The sequence below is a fragment of the Furipterus horrens genome, unplaced genomic scaffold (assembly GCF_987537825.1).
Source record: "Furipterus horrens unplaced genomic scaffold, mFurHor1.1.pri manual_scaffold_17, whole genome shotgun sequence".
NCBI lineage: Eukaryota > Metazoa > Chordata > Mammalia > Chiroptera > Furipteridae > Furipterus > Furipterus horrens.
The window spans coordinates 96,659,844-96,670,375 of NW_028327187.1; the positions used below are offsets into that span (position 1 = coordinate 96,659,844).

The window sequence follows — 10,532 nt, forward strand, 5'->3', positions numbered from 1 at the left end:
AAGGAATACAACTACCTCAAAACTAGAAACAACCAGAAGTTCCAGGAAATCAAACTGCATGAAAGTCCAGCAAACAAAGATATAAAGAAGAACTACTCATCCAGACAGGTAGGAGGGGTGGAGCCGGGACAGAGAGGATGCAGTGTGGCAGTGGCAGTGGTGGCAGTGGCAGGCTGGCAGAAAGGGAAGTCACACATTTTAAAGTCAGGAGGGACACCTGGGGAGTGTTCCCAGCTCCTCACTGGACCTCGCAGCCCATGGTTCCAGCACTGGGGAAAATCAAGCCTCATTGCTTCTGACTGTGCAGACCAGTGAGGGTTGGGGCAGAGGAAGAAACTGCCAGTCTTTCAGCAGAGTCCACTTGTTTAAAGGGCCCCCACGGTCCTAGAATGTCCGCAGACCCGCCCACTCTGGGAATGATGGCCAAGGCAGCAGCTAGAGGGGCTCCAGTCCGGTGGGGAAGTGGGAAAGGTACCTGGAAAAGGGGCAAGTGCTGGGCAGGCCACATTGTTCCCTCTCGGACCCCTCCCCCACATACAGCGCCACAACGTGGTGAAACAGGTTGCCCTGTACTGACGAATCCCTAAGGATCCGCCCCTTACAACGTAACAGGAGTGACAGCTCTACCTGGGACATGGAGGCAAACAAATACAGGAGTCTGTTAGAATGAGGAGACAGAAGTATGGCCCAAAAGTGGGAATGGATCAAGGTTCCAGTGGGAGAACTAAGTGACGAGGAGATAGCCAACCTAACAGATGAGGAGATACACAACCTAACAGATGCAGGATTCAAAACACTGGTGATAAAGATGCTCACAGGCTTGACAGATATGCTTGAGTATGGCAAATGGGTAAGAAAAGAAGTGAAGGCTATGCTAAGTGAAATGAAGGAAAATCCACACGAAACCAATGGTGAAGGGAAGGAAACCAGGGTTCAAATCAATGATTTGGAACATAAGGAAGAAAAAAACAGTCAACCAATGTAGAATGAGGAAGCAAGAATTGAAAAAAATGAGGAAAACTTCCCAAATTTTGTGAAGGAGATGGACATACAGGTCTGGGAAGCACAGAGGGTCACAGGCGAGCTGGATCCAGAGGGGACCACACCAGGACGCATCATGATTGAGATGCCAAAGATGAAAGATAAAGAGAGAGCCCTGGGGGCAGCAAGAGAGAAACAGAGAGTTGCCTACAGGGGGTTGCCTATAGGACTGTCAGCTGATTTCTCAAAAGGAACTTTGCAGGCAAGAAGGGACTGGCAAGAAGTATTCAAGGTGATGAAAAGCAAGGACTTACAACCAAGATTACTCTATCCAGCAAAGGTATCATTTAGAAAGGAAGGGCAGATGAAGTGCTTCCCAGAAAAAGTAAAGCTAAAGGAGTTCATCATCACCAAGCCACAAAACAAAATCCAACTAAGCAAATCAGAATAGGAACAGAATCATATGTATGGGGAACATTTGAAGGGTTATCAGCTGGGAGTGGGGAGGGGGAGAAATAGGGATATGGTGCAGGGATTAAGAAGCATAATTGATTGGTACAAAATAGACAGGGGGAAGTTGAGAATAATATAGGAAAGGGTGAAGCCAAAGAACTTATATGCATGACCCTTGGACATGAACTAAAGGGGGTGGGATTTCTGGAGGGAAGGGGGGGTACTGGGCAGAGGGGAGCAAATGAGAAAAATTGGATCTACTGTAACAACATAATCCATAAAATATACTTAAAATATTTAGAAATCGTCATTCCAAAGATCTTCAAGAGATGAGCAGTGTTAGATGTCCAGAAGTGTGTTTTCTGCTTTCTTAGTTCTATGTTAAGGTGCTTTATGCAGGATGCCCTGGACCAAAACAGCTTTTAGACCTCGAGTTTTTCTCGGAGCTTTCTTACTGTGCATTAACTGGCACTGGGGCCTTGATTTGCGCTTCGAGCCTAGAATAGATACATCCTGAAAATTCTTTTGATTCCTTTTACTTGACTTGATCGAGATCGCCCAGTCTCCTCTTTATTAGGTGTCCTGTAATTTCAGACATCCGCCTCTGATCATCTGCTCTTTGTGCATCCTGGCTGAATCTCAATGACCTTGAGGCATCCCAGTTATTTTTCTGCATACTCACAATAAAAGGAGACACATCTCTAGAAGTTGACTTCTCCAATGCCTTTTCTTTCTTTTGACCACAGGGTGAAGATGTCTGCTTTTTTGGTTGTTTAGTGAACTTCTTTGGCTTCTCCTTTTTCCTTTGTTTCTTAGATACTTCTTCTTAATCTCCAACTTCATCTTCAGTGACCTCAGATCCAGTCCTATATTCTTCTTATTCTGAAAATAACGACTGCTGTTTCAGTTGAAGAGTCCAGTTTTTCAGTGATAAAAAAACATTGAGCTCCCCACTTTTGGGGCCCCATGTTGTACTTGGCTCTAGTAAAACATCACAGTCCAGACCCTTATCACAGGAACCAACTCCAGAATCACTAACTGTGTTTTTATAAAAAGGCACAACAATGACATCTCTGTTTTTTGTGCATATCATCTAGTATTCTAGCAGTTGGGAAGGATAGCAAATCTCCACCTTCACCTTGATTGCATAGAGCAACCATGTGGTTCATCACTTTACAACCCTTGTCATGATGAAGCTGCCAATCACCAGTTGCCCATGGTTGTGGCCTTCTGAATCATCCAAATGGCTTCCCCAGAGGAATGCTCAAGCTTAATGCAAAATTTGATGCAGATTCGTTGTACTACTTTCTCAGTCATTTTGAATGCAACAACCACACAGTACACACATTTACCCAATGGTGTCTACTACCCCCACTGACTAGTTCAGTGAAGTCATCGATATTCACGCGTGTACATTCAAGTCCACTCTCCTTGACTGCCAGGTTACATCTATGTCACTCAAACTTTTCCTCTTATATTAACAATGGCTGGACTTTTTCCGGACAGACCTCATATACCTTTGTAAGCTCAGTAGGTTCAAACCCAAGAACCTTTTGGTTACAGCAGGGATAAATTCCAGTGGCCATAGTACTCAACAAACTTGCTGCAGGAGAATAAACCACTGCTTCTGAATGATATTGACAATGTGAAAATTCTATACGGAAAAAAACTTGACAACATCTTGAACAAGTTAGCCAGTTGACTGTTCTCCACAAGTGCCAATATACATTTCTCCAAGATTTTAATTCTTCAAAAAGACTATTCAAATACTCACGAACACCCCAAGTCTTATCTCTTATGTGAATATACACAATATTTCCATGTTGATCCACATTGATTTTTCCAGGAATGCAAGGAATTCTTCTTTCTGTTTCTTTAGTTAAAAATTTCTTACACAAACAGCATCTGTACAATGCTGTTGCATTATTCTGAGAATCTGTATTCAAGTACTCAGGATCAAATAGTCTCTCAATCTTCTTACAAAATAGTTTACTCCTAAACTTATCTTTCTTGTCCTTTAAGTCATCAACCTCATTGTGTATAAACAAATCAGCTATACGTGTAAGATTTGCATTAATACAGTTCATGTTGCATGGGGTAGCTACTATGGCATTCATATTTTTGTGGCAATATTGAATACATTGTTTAATCAAGGAATCCATTTTCAAAAAGTCCGAAGAAATAAGAATTGAAACGGCATTTCCTGGCTCTAAAGTGGCCATCTCCCAATCTTTATTCTCCTTAGTGTTCCTTTCAACATTTTATCAACCAGTTGAAAATCTGAACGTCACAATGAACTGAAATGTCCACCTCTTCCCAGCGCTGGGCATCCATAGATAAATATTCAGCAAAGTACTTCATTTCTGATATCAAAAGATCTCGTGGGCAAATAAAATCTTCTTTCAAGTTTTTTGCCTCATCACATACATGGATCACCATGTTTGGCCCTTCAGATTCTTCAGTCTTTTCTCCACCATTATGAGTAGTACAATTTTCACTTTCTGAAGAACAATTCCTTGTGGAAGCTATACTATGTCTTCTTGTTTTGCTGACTGCATCCTGACCAACTGAAGTCTCCTGAAATTCTCCCTGTGTGTCAAGAAGTGAGGATTTGATGCATGTGGCTAAAGTTTCAGCAGGACTCTCTCCAGCCATTAGGAGACTATACTGGCTATCAGCAGGTGAGCTTCCACTGCTCTTCAGTTCCTCAAACCTTTTTGAACACTCCAGGTGTTAACTCAGGCACACCAGGTGTTAATTCAGGCACAGGCCTTGCCACAGTTTCCAGTTAATGGTCTGATGTATTCTGATTAATGGATAAAGTATCAAGTCCAACACCATTTGGTTGTTATTGTTCAGGAAATTGTTGTTTTCTGAATATCCACGACTCATCTTTTGAAACTCCACAGGGCTGCAGCGACTCTTGCTGCACTTCTGCCACCTGCGGCGGCCAGCTTTGCGGACTCTTGGGCCCTGAAGCTTCCGCAACCTGCCCGCAGCCTGGCTGCCGCCCTCACTTCCAGCCCTCGCATGCCACCCAGCCCATCTGTAAGCAGCTGGGAGACCCTATACATTCTTTAGAAAATTTTAATTTATTTATTTATATTCTTGGAGGGTTTATTATTAGGACCAAGCTCACCCACGGGGAGGGAGAATAGCACATTAGTTAAAACTGAAAAGGCTAATATCAGTAGCTCTTTCTTATTACGTGAGGTTGGTAATTCTCAGACCCCATGGGCTTTTCTCCATTTCTCCCCAAATGGATGAATGAGAGATTAAGCAACATTGGAGGATCTTGGAGTCTACTTTCCTAAGGAAGCAGTAGAACAATTTCAGTATTCAAGGAAAGTAAGATATGGGAGGGTGAGAGATTGGTGAGGAATGGTGAAGGGGAGAGAAGAATGAGGCAATCTTAATTTACCCAACTATATATATATATATATATATATATATATATATATATATATATATATATATATATATTAATTGAGTTTATTTTGTGTTCTAAGACAGATAATCACTTTCAATTCTAAACTCCTCTTTATCACAGTTTCTGTCAATAATAACTCATGGAGTGTAATGTAAATAAGAACTCCTTGAATAATTAATGATGAATAATGGAGGCATGCTAATCACATATTCCCAAAAGTTTCATATACTAACTAAATTTTAAAATAATATGAGTGAGATAAAGGTATTGCTATGATTTTTAAAATCATATTTTGGGCCTAACATGATGTTTGAGCTACTATTAGTTTATAGCACCTGGATTACTAAATTTAGTAACAAATCATTGAGCTCTGTAAGAGGACAGGCACTCTAGGCCTTTGTAACAGTGTTTCTTAAACTTTGATGTACTTAAAAATCACCCAGGGCATTGTGTTTTCTATTAAATTTTTTTAAAATTTTCTTTTCTTGTGATAAGAACTTTCAAGATTTACTCTCTTAGCAATTTCAAATACGCAATAGACTATTTTAAAACTATAGTCATCATGCCATACAGTACATCCCAATGATTTATTTCATTACTAAAGCTTGTACTTCAGTTATAAAGTTTGTACGTACATTTTACTCCTTCACCCATTTCACACCCCACCCCCAGCCCACCAATCTATTCTCTGTAAATATGAGCTTGGGTTTTTGTATTTTTTGATTCCACATTTAAGTGAAGTCATGTGGTACTTGTCATTCTCTGACTTATTTCACTTAACATAACACCCTCAGGCTTTACCCATGTTGTCTCAAATGACAACATTTCATTCTTTTTATGTCCAAATAATATTCCATAGTATATATAGAGGTATACCTCAGAGATATTGTGGGTTCAGTTACAGACCACTGAAATAAAGCACATATAACAATAAAGCATGTCACATTTTTCTTGGTTTCCCAATGCATATAAAAATTTAGGTTTACAGTATAGTCTATTAAGTGTACAGTAGCATGTCTAAAAAAACAATGTACACACCTAAATTTAAAAATACTGTATTGCTAAAAAATGCTCACCATTATCCATCATCTTAGCCTTCAGCTAGTCACGATTTTTTGCTGGTGAAGGGTCCTTACCTTTAATCTGTAAAAATGTATCACAATATATGTGAGGCGCAATAAAGTTAAGCTCAATAACATGAGGTATGCCTGTATAAACAATTTCTTTATCCATTCATTCATTGATGGACACTTAGATTGTTTCTATATATTGGATATTATAGATAATGCTGCAAAGAACATGGGGTACATACATTTTTCTGCATAAATGTTTTTGTTTTCTTTGGATAAATATCCAGATGTGGAATTGCTGGATCATATGATAGGTGTATTTTTTATTTTTTGAGGAACTTCCATACTATTTTTCATAGTGGCTGCACCAATTGACATTCCTATCAACAGTGCAAAAGGGGTTTTTTTTTTCTCCACGACCTCACCAACAACTTGTTTGTTGATAGCCATTCTGACAAGTGTAAGGTAGTATTTCACTGTGGTTTTGACTTGTATTACCCTGGTGATTAGGGATGTTGAACATCTTTTCATGTACCTGTTGGCCATCTGTATGTCTTCTTTGGAAAAATGTATATTCATCTCTGCCCAGGTTTTAATTGGATTTTTTTTTTTTTTTTTTTTTTTTTGCTATTGAGCTGTGTTAAGGGATTTGTTAAAATGCAGATTCTGATTAAGTAGTTTTGAGTGTGGCCAGATACCCTGTTATTTCTTACATGCTCCCATGTTAAATTAATAAGGTTGTACCTACAAACACACTTAGAGTAATAAAAGGTTACTGCTTAGGTTATGGAGTCAGGAAGATCCCTATTTGAATCAAGTCTTATCTATTTATTTACACTTTCATTTTGACAAATGTAATTTAGGTTTCTGTGTTTCAGCTTCCTAATCTGCAAAACTGAAATAAAAGTACCTCTCTGATGGCAATTTTGTGACTATTAAGTAAAATACTGTTAAATATTGTGAGCACTAAATGAAATACTTGGAACATGTATGTACATATATATGTCCTTATTATTGTGACTGGTATGTGGTTATTTTTAAATGGTAGTTACTTCTATTTTTAGGTAAAATATCTTCTTCTATTTAACATAGCTTTCTGACTACATCTCAGGAGGCCAGGTAGTTTGAAGAGTTAATTTTTTTTCTTCTGACAGGATTTCAGACCTTATAATGTATTCATTTTTATTCTGTTATCTAAAGCAAAGAAGATAGAAGTCCTAGAAAGGGATAGAAATTCCTCATAAAATGGATGAATGCCCCCGAAGCAATCAGCTCTCAGAAATGGTCTGCTTTCATCCTATCAAGTGACATTAAGCTTGTCAGATCAAAACAAGTTCAGGGACATAGGAAAGATGGAAAAATGCTGATGCCAAGAAGGTACAATTGGGCTTTATTAATTTTTTATAAAAAAGAACACTACAAAAACCTAGAGGCTGAATTGTTAATGAAATAGTCCTATATAACAGTTTGGAAAATGAGAGGAGTGCTCATTATTTCCCACTGCGATGTGCCCTGGCAGCTACAAGGTTTCTTTTTCCTTCTGTTTATCTTTTCAAATCTCACAGCTCCCTCCAGTGCTGACAGAGGGACTAGGCTTTTTTACGGGCTGTGCGGCCTCTCCTCATCAGGTCCACAGACTGCACCTGGGGAACGCATTGTCTGCAATTCCCAGTCATCAAGGTGAAGTGAAAATATTTTATAGTCCCTGACAAGTGGCAAGAGAACGCTGGGAAGGCAATTTCAGAAATCAAGTGCCAGTATTCATTCAAAATAAAGTGCGTATATGTTCATTTCCCTCTCTTTCAAATGTGTGTTCAGTTATAAAATGACTTGTGCCACTACTATGATTTTTATTTATCCATTTGGAAGCTCTTGACATAGAGTCTGCAGTCTATCCCTAAAATTAATTCCCCACAAATTTTTTTCAAGTGGTTATGTGCAATTTATTATGCAAAATACCACTGTGATTGAATGGGGCTGGAGCCAAAGACCCAGTTCCTCTCTCTAAGGTGTATAATCCTGGATGGGATAGGTAAGCCTTGGAAAGACCATGTTACCTTAGCACTGGTTTTGATTCTGCTTCTAACTACCCATGTGATCTCTGGGCAAGGCAGAGGGTTTCAGTTACCCTACTTATATAATCAGGGAAATAGATTGGGCCAATGTTTCCCAAATTCGAGTACTTATGAACTCGCCTGGCTCACTGTTAAAAGTACAGATCCCCAGATCCTGAAGACTCTGGTTACATGGAGTTGGCACAGCATCCAGGAATCTATCTTTTCAGTGAGCACCTTTCCTAGTGATTCTTTTCATCAAGCAAGTATCAGAGAGGGAGAAATTCCCCCCATATTGCTCTTGAATTCTTGTGCCCTGATTAAAATAAAATAGACATAAGACAGAGTAATAGGAGAAAAACCAAATTAATATATGCACATGGGAGATCATGAATGATGCTCAGAGAGATGATTGAAGCAGAAAGCTTTTTATGCTTTTTAGACAAAGAAATACATTGTGAGGATTTAATAGGACAAAGAAACTTAGATTTGGGTGCTCATTAGTGAGGAATCTAAGCAAAGTTTGGGCTTGAGTAGTAAATTAGTAAAAAAAATATATATATACACACATACACACATATATACATACACACACATATATATACATATACATATACATGTATATGTATATATATGTATACATATATGGTTTGCATGCTATTCAGCCCTGAATTCCCCTTCATATGGGAGATTTATGCCTCACTTTCAGGGGGAACAGAGAAGAGATAGGGAAAGGTCAGAGTATTCTTCTTGAACTGGCAGTTTCTTAAGTAACTTTAATTCAAAACAATGCCATTGTGGGAGATTTCAGGGTGGCCTACCCGGGACCCTGACACAAGCTATGGATATATGGGAATGTGTATTTTCTAAGTTTATTTTATCTAGAAGATTCTATGATTGTATGATTTCAAAAATAACTAAATTTAATAAAATGTACAGTATCAAATGTATCATAAGCAAATGTGATTGGAATTTATTAAAGAAAGGGCTGATTCTATCTCAAATTATCAGGGAGGGGTATATATTTAAAATATAGATATGACTTGAATACATAGAAAATGAAGAGAGGATAGCAGGTGTGGGTACATAATGAAAAAGATGCAGATTAATATAAGGAAATGCAAATTAAGTTTGATAACACATCTTTTTTCTTTAGAGCATATGGACTATTTAATGGAGTCGAGAAAGATAAAGCTGAAAAGATAAATTAGTTTATATCAAGAAGAAGCTTGAATTGTGACTAAGAAGCTTGGGAGATAGATATATAGTAGGTCCTTGAATAACATCGATTCACTCAACACTGGTTCGTTACAATGCTAATGAGAAAAAAAGATCGATTCCTGGCGTAGGTCACTGTCTCTGAGGAATTTACACATCCTTCCCGTGTCTGTGTGGGTTTTCTCCAAATACTCTGGTTTCCTTCCACTTCCCAAAGTATAGGTGAGCTGAACTGGCATGTCACATTGTCCCAGTTTGAGTCAGTGTGGGGGTGTGATATGCCCTGTGATGGAAGAGTGACCTGTTCTGGGATGGCCTCCGGCCACCCACAACTCTGAATTAGAAAAGTGGGTTGCAAAAGAATTAGAAAAGTGGGTTGCAAAAGAATTAATTCTCTTACCTGTTTTTAGTAATCTTTCTTAAATATATACATAACACATATATAGATGTACAAAACTTTAATGGATTGCACACACATACACACACAGGGTGGGGCAAAAGTAGGTTCATAGTTGTTCACATGGAAAATAATACAATAGTTAATGAAATAAGAATAAACTCTGTGTTTCATGTACTCACAACTGTAACATACTTTTGCTCTATCCCATATGTATATATGTGTATATGTATGCAGTCCATTAAAAGTTTTTGACTAGCAAATATTTAAAAGAAATCTTTATATTGGATGAAGAACATATTTGAAGTAGGAAACATGATGATTGATTGGAGATACCACTAATAAGATTTTGCGGTTAAAGTGAGAAATGAGTCACTAACATGTTCTACATTGAAACTAGAGAACATGACTGAGGTCAAAGCAGAGGAGGTTGGGCTAGGGGTGCGGAAGTGTTCCCTGAGTAAACTGTGACTTAGGTAGAATCTGTCCTTTTTCCTCTTAAAATTCCAGGAGTCGGCAGATTCTATTTTAGACATTTTTGAATGATAAATCGTCTTCAAATATTAAAATATATTTGCAATAATAATGCAGTTGAATTTCTTACACTCTCTTACATTTCTTTCAGTGTCAAAGTCTTGATGATATTTCACAGTCCTGTCAACATCCTTATAGCTCATTTTGCATGAACAGGGATTGTTTAGAAGATGTGCTTTCAAAAGACTGCCAAATAAGCCCAAGATGTACCATTTTCTCCTGACTTCATCAGTAATATTTATGTCTTAAGTGTAGTAAAAATCTTCCACAGGTAGTTTTTATCCCTCTCCTTCAACCTTGTTCTGACTAGAAATTCTTCCTCTTGTGTCTGCTCTCTCTCAGGTATCTTGGCCTATTGCATCTTTTGGGAAATGCTGGGATGTAAAGATTACAAC

The 10,532-nt window shown here is 38.3% G+C and overlaps 1 pseudogene; it reads right to left on the minus strand.

The window, feature by feature from the left end:
- Window positions 1–1,802: 1,802 nt before the first annotated feature.
- On the minus strand, window positions 1,803–4,326 carry LOC149991666 (SANT and BTB domain regulator of class switch recombination-like; annotated as a pseudogene).
- Between the last annotated feature and the right edge of the window lie 6,206 nt (window positions 4,327–10,532).